We start from the raw sequence: 10,655 nt of genomic DNA, 5'->3' as shown, positions 1-10,655 counted from the left end.
GCTCCTGCAAAGACAAGTGTTTTTAAAGGAGAGACTTACCTCCCAGAAATCACTTGTGCACTGCTCCCGCTGAAATTGACTCGCCTGCTCTGCTCCCGCTGAAATCGACTGGCCTGCTCCTGCAAAGACAAGTGTTTTTAAAGGAGAGACTTACCTCCCAGAAATCACTTGCGCACTGCTCCCACTGAAATTGACTAGCCTGCTCCGCTCCCGCTGAAATCGACTGGCCTGCTCCTGCAAAGACAAGTGTTTTTAAAGGAGAGACTTACCTCCCAGAAATCACTTGCGCACTGCTCCCACTGAAATTGACTAGCCTGCTCCGCTCCCGCTGAAATCGACTGGCCTGCTCCTGCAAAGACAAGTGTTTTTAAAGGAGAGACTTACCTCCCAGAAATCACTTGCGCACTGCTCCCGCTGAAATTGACTAGCCTTCTCCGCTCCCGCTGAAATCGACTGGCCTGCTTCTGCAAAGACAAGTGTTTTTAAAGGAGAGACTTACCTCCCAGAAATCACTTGCGCACTGCTCCCGCTGAAATTGACTAGCCTTCTCCGCTCCCGCTGAAATCGACTGGCCTGCTCCTGCAAAGACAAGTGTTTTTAAAGGAGAGACTTACCTCCCAGAAATCACTTGCGCACTGCTCCCGCTGAAATTGACAAGCCTGCTCCGCTCCCGCTGAAATCGACTGGCCTGCTCCTGCAAAGACAAGTGTTTTTAAAGGAGAGACTTACCTCCCAGAAATCACTTGCGCACTGCTCCCGCTGAAATTGACAAGCCTGCTCCGCTCCCGCTGAAATCGACTGGCCTGCTCCTGCAAAGACAAGTGTTTTTTAAAGGAGAGACTTACCTCCCAGAAATCACTTGCACACTGCTCCCGCTGAAATTGACTAGCCTGCTCCGCTCCCGCTGAAATCGACTGGCCTGCTCCTGCAAAGACAAGTGTTTTTAAAGGAGAGACTTACCTCCCAGAAATCACTTGCGCACTGCTCCCGCTGAAATTGACTAGCCTGCTCCGCTCCCACTGAAATCGACAGCGGGTGACGAGTCTATTTGTTTCCAAATGGTTATAAATCCTGTTCCTGAGAATTATCTCCAATAATGTACCGACGTGAGGTTCACTGGCCTTTAGCTTCCTGGATTATGTCTGCTATCTTTCTTAAAAAGTGGTATCACATTAGCTAATCTCCAATCCGTGGGATCTCACCTGTACAAATTAAGATACAAAGATGTCAATCAAGGCCCCAGCAAATTCCTCCCTTGTTTCCCTCAGTATTTTGTGCTAAATCCAATCAGGCCGAGGAAACTTGTCTACCTTAATATCTTTTGAAACATACAATACCATCTCCTTTTTGATGTCAACATGACCCAGACTTCCCTAGCCAAGAATCATCTTCCACAAAGGCCTTTTCTTTGGTGAACACTGAGGCAAAGTAGTCATTTAGTACCTCGTCCATTTCTAATGGCCCAACACATCGACCCCCACCCCCCGCCACTGCCTTAAGTGGTCCAACCCTTTCAGCCATTATTTAATGGCCGAGCAGACTCGATGGACCGAGTGGCCTAATTCTGCTCCCATCTATTATGGTCTTTCCCTGGCCACCCTCTTCTTTTTTACATATGTATAAGAAGCATTGGGATTCACCTTCATCCAACTTGCCAAAGATTTGTTATGTCCCCTCCTCATATTCCACTTGAGTAACTTCGCACTTTCTTTATACACCTCAAGTGTTTCCACTGTCCCCACCCTTCTTGACCGTACAAAAGCCACCTTTTTTCTTTTTGAAAAGTCATTGGGTTAAGGAAAATCCCAAGGCTTTTTACACACACATAAAAAGCAAGAGGGTAGCCAGGGAAAGGGTTGGCCCACTGAAGGACAGGTCAGGGAATCTATGTGTGGAGCCAAAGGAAATGGGCGAGGTACTAAATGAATACTTTGCATCAGTATTCACCAAAGAGAAGGAATTAGTAGATATTGAATCTGGAGAAGGGTGTGTATGTAGCCTGGGTCACATTGAGATCCAAAAAGACGAGGTGTTGGGCGTCTTGAAAAATATTAAGGCGAATACGTCCCCAGGGCCTGATGGGATCTACCCCACAACACTGAAGGAGGCAAGAGAGGAAATTGCTGAGGCCTTGACAGAAATCTTTTGATCCTCACTGTCTTCAGGTAGTGTCCCGGAGGACTGGAGAGTAGCCAATGTTGTTCCTTTGTTTAAGAAAGGTAGCAAGGACAGTCCAGGGAACTACAGGCCAGTGAGCCTTACGTCAGTGGTAGGGAAATTGCTGGAGAGAATTCTTCGAGACAGGATCTACTCCCATTTGGAAGCAAGGGGTCGGATTAGCGAGAGGCAGCATGGTTTTGTGAAGGGGAGGTCGTGTCTCAGTAACTTGATAGAGTTTTTCGAAGAGGTCACAAAGATGATTGATGCAGATAGGGCAGTGGATGTTGTCTATATGGACTTCATTAAGGCCTTTGACAAGGTCCCTCATGGCAGACTGGTACAAAAGGTGAAGTCACACGGGATCAGGGGTGAGCTGGCAAGGTGGATACAGAACTGGCTAGGCCATAGAAGGCAGAGAGTAGCAATGGAGGGATGCTTTTCTAATTGGAGGGCTGTGACCAGTGGTGTTCCACAGGGATCAGTGCTGGGACCTTTGCTGTTTGTAGTATATATAAATGATTTGGAGGAAAATGTAACTGGTCTGATTAGTAAGTTTGCAGACGACACAAAGGTTGGTGGAATTGCGGATAGCGATGAGGACTGTCGGAGGATACAGCAGGATTTAGATTGTCTGGAGACTTGGGCGGAGAGATGGCAGATGGAGTTTAATCCGGACAAATGTGAGGTAATGCATTTTGGAAGGTCTAATGCAGGTAGGGAATATACAGTGAATGGTAGAACCCTCAAGAGTATTGAACGTCAAAGAGATCTAGGAGTACAGGTCCACAGGTCATTGAAAGGGGCAACACAGGTGGAGAAGGTAGTCAAGAAGGCATACGGCATGCTTGCCTTCATTGGCCGGGGCATTGAGTATAAGAATTGGCAAGTCATGTTGCAGCTGTATAGAACCTTAGTTAGGCCACACTTGGAGTATAGTGTTCAATTCTGGTCGCCATACTACCAGAAGGATGTGGAGGCTTTAGAGAGGGTGCAGAAGAGATTTACCAGAATGTTGCCTGGTATGGAGGGCATTAGCTATGAGGAGCGGTTGAATAAACTCGGTTTGTTCTCACTGGAACGAAGGAGGTTGAGGGGAGACCTGATAGAGGTATACAAAATTATGAGGGGCATAGACAGAGTGGATAGTCAGAGGCTTTTCCCCAGGGTAGAGGGGTCAATTACTAGGGGGCATAGGTTTAAGGTGAGAGGGGCAAGGTTTAGAGTAGATGTACGAGGCAAGTTTTTTACGCAGAGGGTAGTGGGTGCCTGGAACTCGTTACCGGAGGAGGTAGTGGAAGCAGAGACGATAGGGACATTTAAGGGGCATCTTGACAAATATATAAATAGGATGGGAATAGAAGGATACGGACCCAGGAAGTGTAGAAGATTGTAGTTTAGTCGGGCAGCATGGTCGGCACGGGCTTGGAGGGCCGAAGGGCCTGTTCCTGTGCTGTACATTTCTTTGTTCTTTGTTCTTTGTAATGGGGCTAAAGTTAGACAAATCACCTGGCACTGATGGAATGCATCCCAGAGTGCTAAAAGAGATGGCTAAGGAAATTGCAAATGCATTAGTGACAATTTACCAAAATTCTTAAGGCTCTGGGGTGGTCCAGGCAGATTGGAAATTAGCAAATGTGACACCACTGTTTAAAAAAGGAGGTAGGCAGAAAGTGGGTAATTATAGGCCAGTGAGCTTAACTTCGGTGGTAGGGAAGATGCTGGAATCTATCATCAAGGAAGAAATAGTGAGGCATCTGGATGGAAATTGTCCATTGGGCAGACACAGCATGGGTTCATAAAGGGCAGGTCATGCCTTACTAATTCACTGGATTTTTTTGAGGACATTACCAGTGCGGTAGATAACTGGGCGCCAATGGATGTGGGATATCTGGATTTCCAGAAAGCCTTTGACAAGGTGCCACACAAAAGGTTGCTGCATAAGATAAAGATGCATGGCATTAAGGGTAAAGTGGTAGCATGGATAGAGGATTGGTTAATTAATAGAAAGCAAAGAGTGGGGATTAATGAGTGTCTCTCTGGTTGGCAATCAGTAGCTAGTGCTGGCCCTCGGGGATCAGTGTTGTGCCCACAATTGTTTTCAATTTACACAGATGATTTGCAGTTGTAGACCAAGGGCAATGTGTCCAAGTTTGCAGCCGACACAAAGATGAGTGGTAAAGTAAAAAGTGCAGAGGATACTTGAAGTCTGCAGAGGGATTTGGATAGGCTAAGTGAATGGGCTAAAGTCTGGCAGATGCAATACAATGTTGACAAATGTGAGGTTAACCATTTTGGTAGGAATAACAGCAAAAGGGATTATTATTTAAATGATAAAATATTAAAACTTGCTGCTGTGCAGAGAGACCTGGGTGTGCTAGTGTATGAGTCGCAAAATGTTGGTTTACAGGTGCAACAGGTGATTAAGAAGGCAAATGGAATTTTGTCCTTCATTGCTCGAGGGATGGAGTTTAAGACTAGGGAGGTTATGCTGCAACTGTATAAGGTGTGAGTGCGGCCACACCTGGAGTATTGTGTTCAGTTTTGGTCTCCTTACTTGAGAAAGGACGTATTGACACTAGAGGGTGTGCAGAGGAGATTCACTAGGTTAATCCAAGAGCTGAAGGGGTTGGATTACGAGGAGAGGTTGAGTAGACTGGAACTGTACTCGTTGGAATTCATAAGGATGAGGGGGGGATCTTATAGAAACACATAAAATTATGAAGGGAATAGATAGGATAGATGCGGGCAGGTTGTTTCCACTGGCGGGTGAAAGCAGAACTAGGGGGCATAGCCTCAAAATAATGGAAAGTAGATATAGGACTGAATTTAGGAGGAACTTCTTCACCCAAAGGGTTGTGAATCTATGGAATTCCTTGCCCAGTGAAGCAGTAGAGGCTCCTTCATTAAATGTTTTTAAGATAAAGATAGGTCGTTTTTTGAAGAATAAAGGGATTAAGGATTATGGTGTTCAGGCCGGAAAGTGGAGCTGAGTCCACAAAAGATCAGCCATGATCTCATTGAATGGTGGAGCAGGCTCGAGGGGCCACATGGCTTACTCCTGCTTCTAGTTATATAGATAGATAAATAGAACGATACAGGGCAGTACATTCTTATGTTCAGATGTTCAAAAAGCATTGGAAAGGCGGAAGAAGATTGAAATATAGACCCAGAGAACCGGGAGCCTAAATAGCAGAGAAAACGTGCCAAGGATGCATTTGATTGAGATTGTGAAACAAGAAATGATTGCAATTATATCTCAGAGCGAATCAAACTCGGCCGACCTAAAGTTCACAATATTCCTCAGTTCGGTGATATGTGAAATGTTTATGTTTCTACAAAACTTACTGTACCCAGCAAAACGTGAGAAAAGATGTACATCGAAATGTTGGAAATTTTAGACAGTAATTTCTCTACTCGACGGTTTTTGAATGCAGAAAGGATTCGGTTCAATCGCCGGAATCAGGAAAAGGTGAAGGAAATTAAAATTTGTGACGACTTTAAGAAGTCTAGGAAAATATTGCTTGTTTGGTGCCACATTGGATTGTACTCTTTGTGATAGGGTATGTTTTGTCTCCGTAATTTAGCTAGTGATAGAAATCTGCTTACTGTAAGTATATGAATTCTCAAAGCTACTGCGGACGTTGCCACATCAATGAAGCTAGCAGCGAAAGAAGCTTCAGAGAGTGGGGCGAGAGTGATATCACAAAGAATACGGGTACAAGGATGCAACCATGTCACAAATGTAGACAAGCCAGGGTAATGTGGACTAGAACAAACGGCGTGCAGTTCTGGTCGCCACATTACCAGAAGGATGTAGATGCTTTAGAGAGGGTGCAGAGGAGGTTCACCAGGATGTTGCCTGGTATGGAGGGTGCTAGCTATGAAGAAAGGTTGAGTAGATTAGGATTGTTTTTGTTGGAAAGACAAAGGTTGAGGGGGGATCTGATTGAGGTCTACAAAATTATGAGAGGTATGAACATGGTGCACAGCAACAGGCTTTTTCCAAGAGTGGGGGTGTCAATTACAAGGGGTCACGATTTTAAGGTGAGAGGGGGAAAAGTTTAAGGGAGAGGTGCGTGGAAATTTTTTTCGCAGAGGGTGGTGGGTGCCTGGAACGCTTTGCCAGTGGAGGTGGTAGAGGCGGGCATGAGAGCATCATTTAAGATGCATCTAGACAGATATATGAACGGTGGGGAACAGAGGGAAGTAGATCCTTCGAAAATAGAAGACAGGTTTAGATAAAGGATCTGGATTCCCCTGAGGAATATTGTGACCTTTAGATCGGCCGAGTTTGATTCGCTCTGAGATATAATTGCAATCATTTCTTGTTTCACAATCTCAATCAAATGCATTCTTGGCAAGTTTTCTCTGCTATTTCGGCTCCCGGTTCTCTGGGTCTATATTTCAATCTTCTTCCGCCTTTCCAATGCTTTTTGAACATCAGAACATAAGAACTAGAAGCAGGAGTAAGCCATGTGGCCCCTCGAGCCTGCTCCGCCATTCAATGAGATCATGGCTGATCTTTTGTGGACTCAGCTCCACTTTCCAGCACGAACACCTTAATCCCTTTATTCTTCAAAAAACTATCTATCTTTATCTTAAAAACATTTAATGAAGGAGCCTCTACTGATTCACTGGGCAAGGAATTCCATAGATTCACATGGAGGGCTGAAGGGCCTGTTCCTGTGCTGTAATTTTCTTGTCTTTGTTCATATATGGAACACTGTGAAGGAAAGGACCATATCGTTAAGGCATATTGGGCTCTGGAGACTTCACCAACGCCTGAATGTACAAGAACAAAAACACACTTAATCAGACTAGCCATGTCTATAAATTAGAAGTCGGGCACCAGGGACGTTATTCAATTTTGAGCTTGGGTGACTGTGTGGGGTTTTCACCTATTCCCTGTTCTTGCGTGAGTTTCATCCGCGTGCTCCGGTTTCCTCCCACAGTCCAAAGATGTGAAGGAAGGTTCATTGGATAGGCCATGTTAACTTTCTCCTTCGTGTCCAAATGTGGGACTATGGTTAGATAGGGTGAGAGTGTGGGCCTGGGTGGGCTGTTCTTTCAGAGAGCTGGCGGATACTCGATGGGCCAGATTCCCTCCATCTACACTGTCGGTATTCTATGATTCCAAAGAGGAGGTCAAGACCACACAGAAGATTACCGCAAGTACTGCGGATGCTGGAATCCGAAACAAAGCAGAAATACAGCAGCTCTGACACCATTTGTGAAGTGAGAAGGGAGCTAACGTTTCGAGTCTGGTTCACTCTTTGTAAAATTTGGGCTTTGAAATGTTGTCTCCCTTCTCTCTCCACATATGCTGTCAGACCTGCTGTGATTGTTTGGTATGCTCCGTTTTCATTCTGAAGACAACAGAAGACTATGACTATGAGAACTGATGGCCGATATTTTGTTGGTGGCGGGTGGTTGGGGGGCGGGGGGGTGGTGGAGGGGGGGGTGTTGTAGAAGGGGGGGGGGGGCGTTCAACAACTGTTTTGGGCGTATCCAAAAATCTAAATGTGCAGCTGTGTCATTAGTGTCCGAAATAATTTACAATAAAAAGTTAAAGCATCTGCTTTTAAAATCAAACGTGATCCTAAGTACTTGCACTGAAGTCGTTTGAACCATTAGAAGGCTCCAAGTAGAAGCAAATGACAGATGGCAAAGTTGTCTCTTCACGTTATTCATGTAAACTTTCCAGCTTTATTTGGAAGCGTATGGTTGGTGAAGATTGGATTCAGCTGGGAAGCAGTAAATCAACTAATGGATTCAAAGAATAACTTGCAAGAACTTCTGGCCAAGTCTGAGAAGCTGTTCAGCGATTCATTAGACTTGACGACTGGAGTGGAGGTGCACTTAAAAATGAAGCCATACAGTACTCCAAAATATCTCAAAGCTAGAGCCGTAAAATAAGGCCATCGGGTTAAAAATTGAGGAAGAACTCGCAAGACTAACCCAAACAGGAGTCATCGAATCATTTGCTGTAAGTGAATGGGCAATACCAACAGCTCCTGTATTGAAACGTGATGGCTCAGTGAGAATTTGTGGAGATTTTAAAACAATTATTTATCCAGTATAGAAACCACATCATTATCCACTGCTGCTTATTTAAGACCATTTGCTGTACTTACTAGAGGTCAGAAATTTAGTAAAATTAATCATTCACATGCATATCTGCAGATTAATATGGCCGCAGAATCATTGCTGCTTCTCTCCATTGTCATGCACAAAGATCTGTTTCTCTACATAATATATCTTTAGTGTTGGGTGGGGTTATGGTGATAAGGTGGAGGTGTTGACCTTGGGTAGGGCGCTCTTTCCAAGAGCCGGTACAGACTCGATTGCCGAATGGCCTCCTTCTGCACTGTAAATTCTATGATAATCTATGATCCGCTACTGCTTTTTTTCAAAGATCCATGATCAAGTGCTAAGTGGGCTAAATGGGGGGCAATGCTATTTATAAGGCTTCCACATCAGCGGTTCAAGTGACCAGAAACAAGTAAAAAATTTGTAAGCAATTCTGAAGCATTTACAGAGCCACAATCGAAGAGATAAAAAGGAAAACTGTGACCTTTTCAAGTCTTGCATCAATTACTTTGGCCATATCATTGGTAATGATTGCTTACACAAGGGGATGAACAACATAATAATAATAGCTTATTGTCACAAGTAGGCTTCAATTAAGTTACTGTGAAAAGCCCCTAGTCACCACACTCCGGTGCCTGTTCGGGGAGGCCAGTACGGGAATTGAACCCGTGCTGCTGGCATTCTTTTGCATTACATGCCAGCTGTTTAGCCCACTGTGCTAAACCAGCCCCTAGATGGTTGCAATCTTAAAAGCGCCATGTGTTCAAATGGAATGAAGAATTTGTCCTATGAGGAACGGTTGAGGACACTGGGTCTGCACTCATTGGATGTTCGAAGGATGAGGGGGGATCTTATTGAACGTAACAGGATACTGCGAGGCCTGGTTAGAGTGGACGTGGAGCGGATGTTTCCACTTGTAGGAAAAACTAGAACGAGAGGACACCATCTCAGACGAAAGGAACGACCTTTTAAAACAGAGATGAGGAGAAATTTCTTCAGCCAGAGGGTGGTGAATCTGTGGAACTCTTAGCAACAGAAGGCTGTGGAGGCCAAACCACTGAGTGTCTTTAAGACAGAGATAGATAGGTTCTTGATTAATAAGGGGAATCAGGAGTAATGGGGAGAAGGCAGGAGAATGGAGATGAGAAAATATCCGCCATGATTGAATGGCGGATCAGACTTGATGGGCCGAGTGGCCTAATTATGCTCCTAGGTCTTATGGTGACACAATTAAGGTCGTTTTTCAGATTGATCTATTATTATGGTAAATTCATGCCGATTTTTTCATCAGGATTGAAGATTTTTCTATGTGACAAACAGCCATAGCACCGGCAGAAGATTGTGAAAGTGCATACAATGTGGTAAAAGATGCCTTCCAGAAAATGCAGCTGTTGATGCATTAAAATCCCAAGCTGGAGTTACAAGTTACTTGCGATGCCTTTGGGGTTTGATGCAACTCCCTTGCACATTAGGTCATCTGGAGAGAAATGACAGATTGCATTTGCTTGACAAACTAATGCAGAAACGCCTTATGCTCAGCTAGAGAAAAGGGCTTTGAGCATAATTTTTGCGGTAAAAAGCTTCCATCTCTATCGTTATGGGCATCATGCTGCTCGTTTGACGGGTCATTGACCATTGATGAGAATCTGTGGGCCGTTAACGGTATTCCTTCTTTAGAAGCTGAAACAATATCCAACATCACAAGTCAGAGCAACATGAAAATGCCGATGTTTTGTCAAAATTGCTGTTACAAGTCAAGCATGAATCAGAAAAACATTTTGCCAACATCCTGTAGTTATCCCTGGTGGATCATGTGACTGTGCCTTCATCACAAGTTCAGAGATTCACAAGAGCTGATCCTGTGATGAACAAGATGATGCATTCTTCCAAAAAGGAAGGCTGTCAGACATTCATAGGAGAAATCCAGACCTAAAGCCTAACATCACAGGAAAACTTGAGTTGGCAGGCAGAAATGAGTTTTCCTATAGGGAATCTTTGCAATTATTCCTCTGGTTTTACGTCGTAATGTCCTTGAACAACAACATGAGGGATATCCTGGTCTGAAGAGGATGAAGGAATGGCACACGGTTATTTTTGATGGCCAGGATTAGAATCACAAATTAAAGAGAAAATAGGGCAATGCCAATCCTGTAAATCACGAAGGAACATCATACAATTAAAACCAGTACATCTCTAATCTGGGCAGGATGAGTCGGACAGGATGGTCACATATAATTTCTTCAGTGTAGTATACTCTGGTTTCTCTTCAGATCGTATAGACAATTCTTTCAGTGTAGAAAGAGGCCATCCGTCGAGTTTGCACCAACTCTCTGAAAGAGCACCCTACCTAGGATCATTCCCACCACTCTAACCCTGTGACCCCAACCAAACTACACATCTTTGGA

The 10,655-nt window shown here is 44.4% G+C and overlaps 1 long non-coding RNA gene across 1 annotated transcript in view; it reads right to left on the bottom strand.

The window, feature by feature from the left end:
• The window catches only part of LOC140395898 (uncharacterized), a 101,425-nt gene extending 100,971 nt beyond the window's left edge, over window positions 1–454 (bottom strand). The window contains exon 1 of the long non-coding RNA XR_011936377.1: window positions 385–454. This is a non-coding gene — a long non-coding RNA (uncharacterized lncRNA). The remainder of the gene's footprint in view (window positions 1–384) is intronic.
• Window positions 455–10,655: the final 10,201 nt, after the last annotated feature.

Source organism: Scyliorhinus torazame, chromosome 19, assembly GCF_047496885.1.
Source record: "Scyliorhinus torazame isolate Kashiwa2021f chromosome 19, sScyTor2.1, whole genome shotgun sequence".
Classification (NCBI taxonomy): Eukaryota; Metazoa; Chordata; class Chondrichthyes; order Carcharhiniformes; family Scyliorhinidae; genus Scyliorhinus; species Scyliorhinus torazame.
This window is presented reverse-complemented; position numbering and strand designations above follow the sequence as displayed.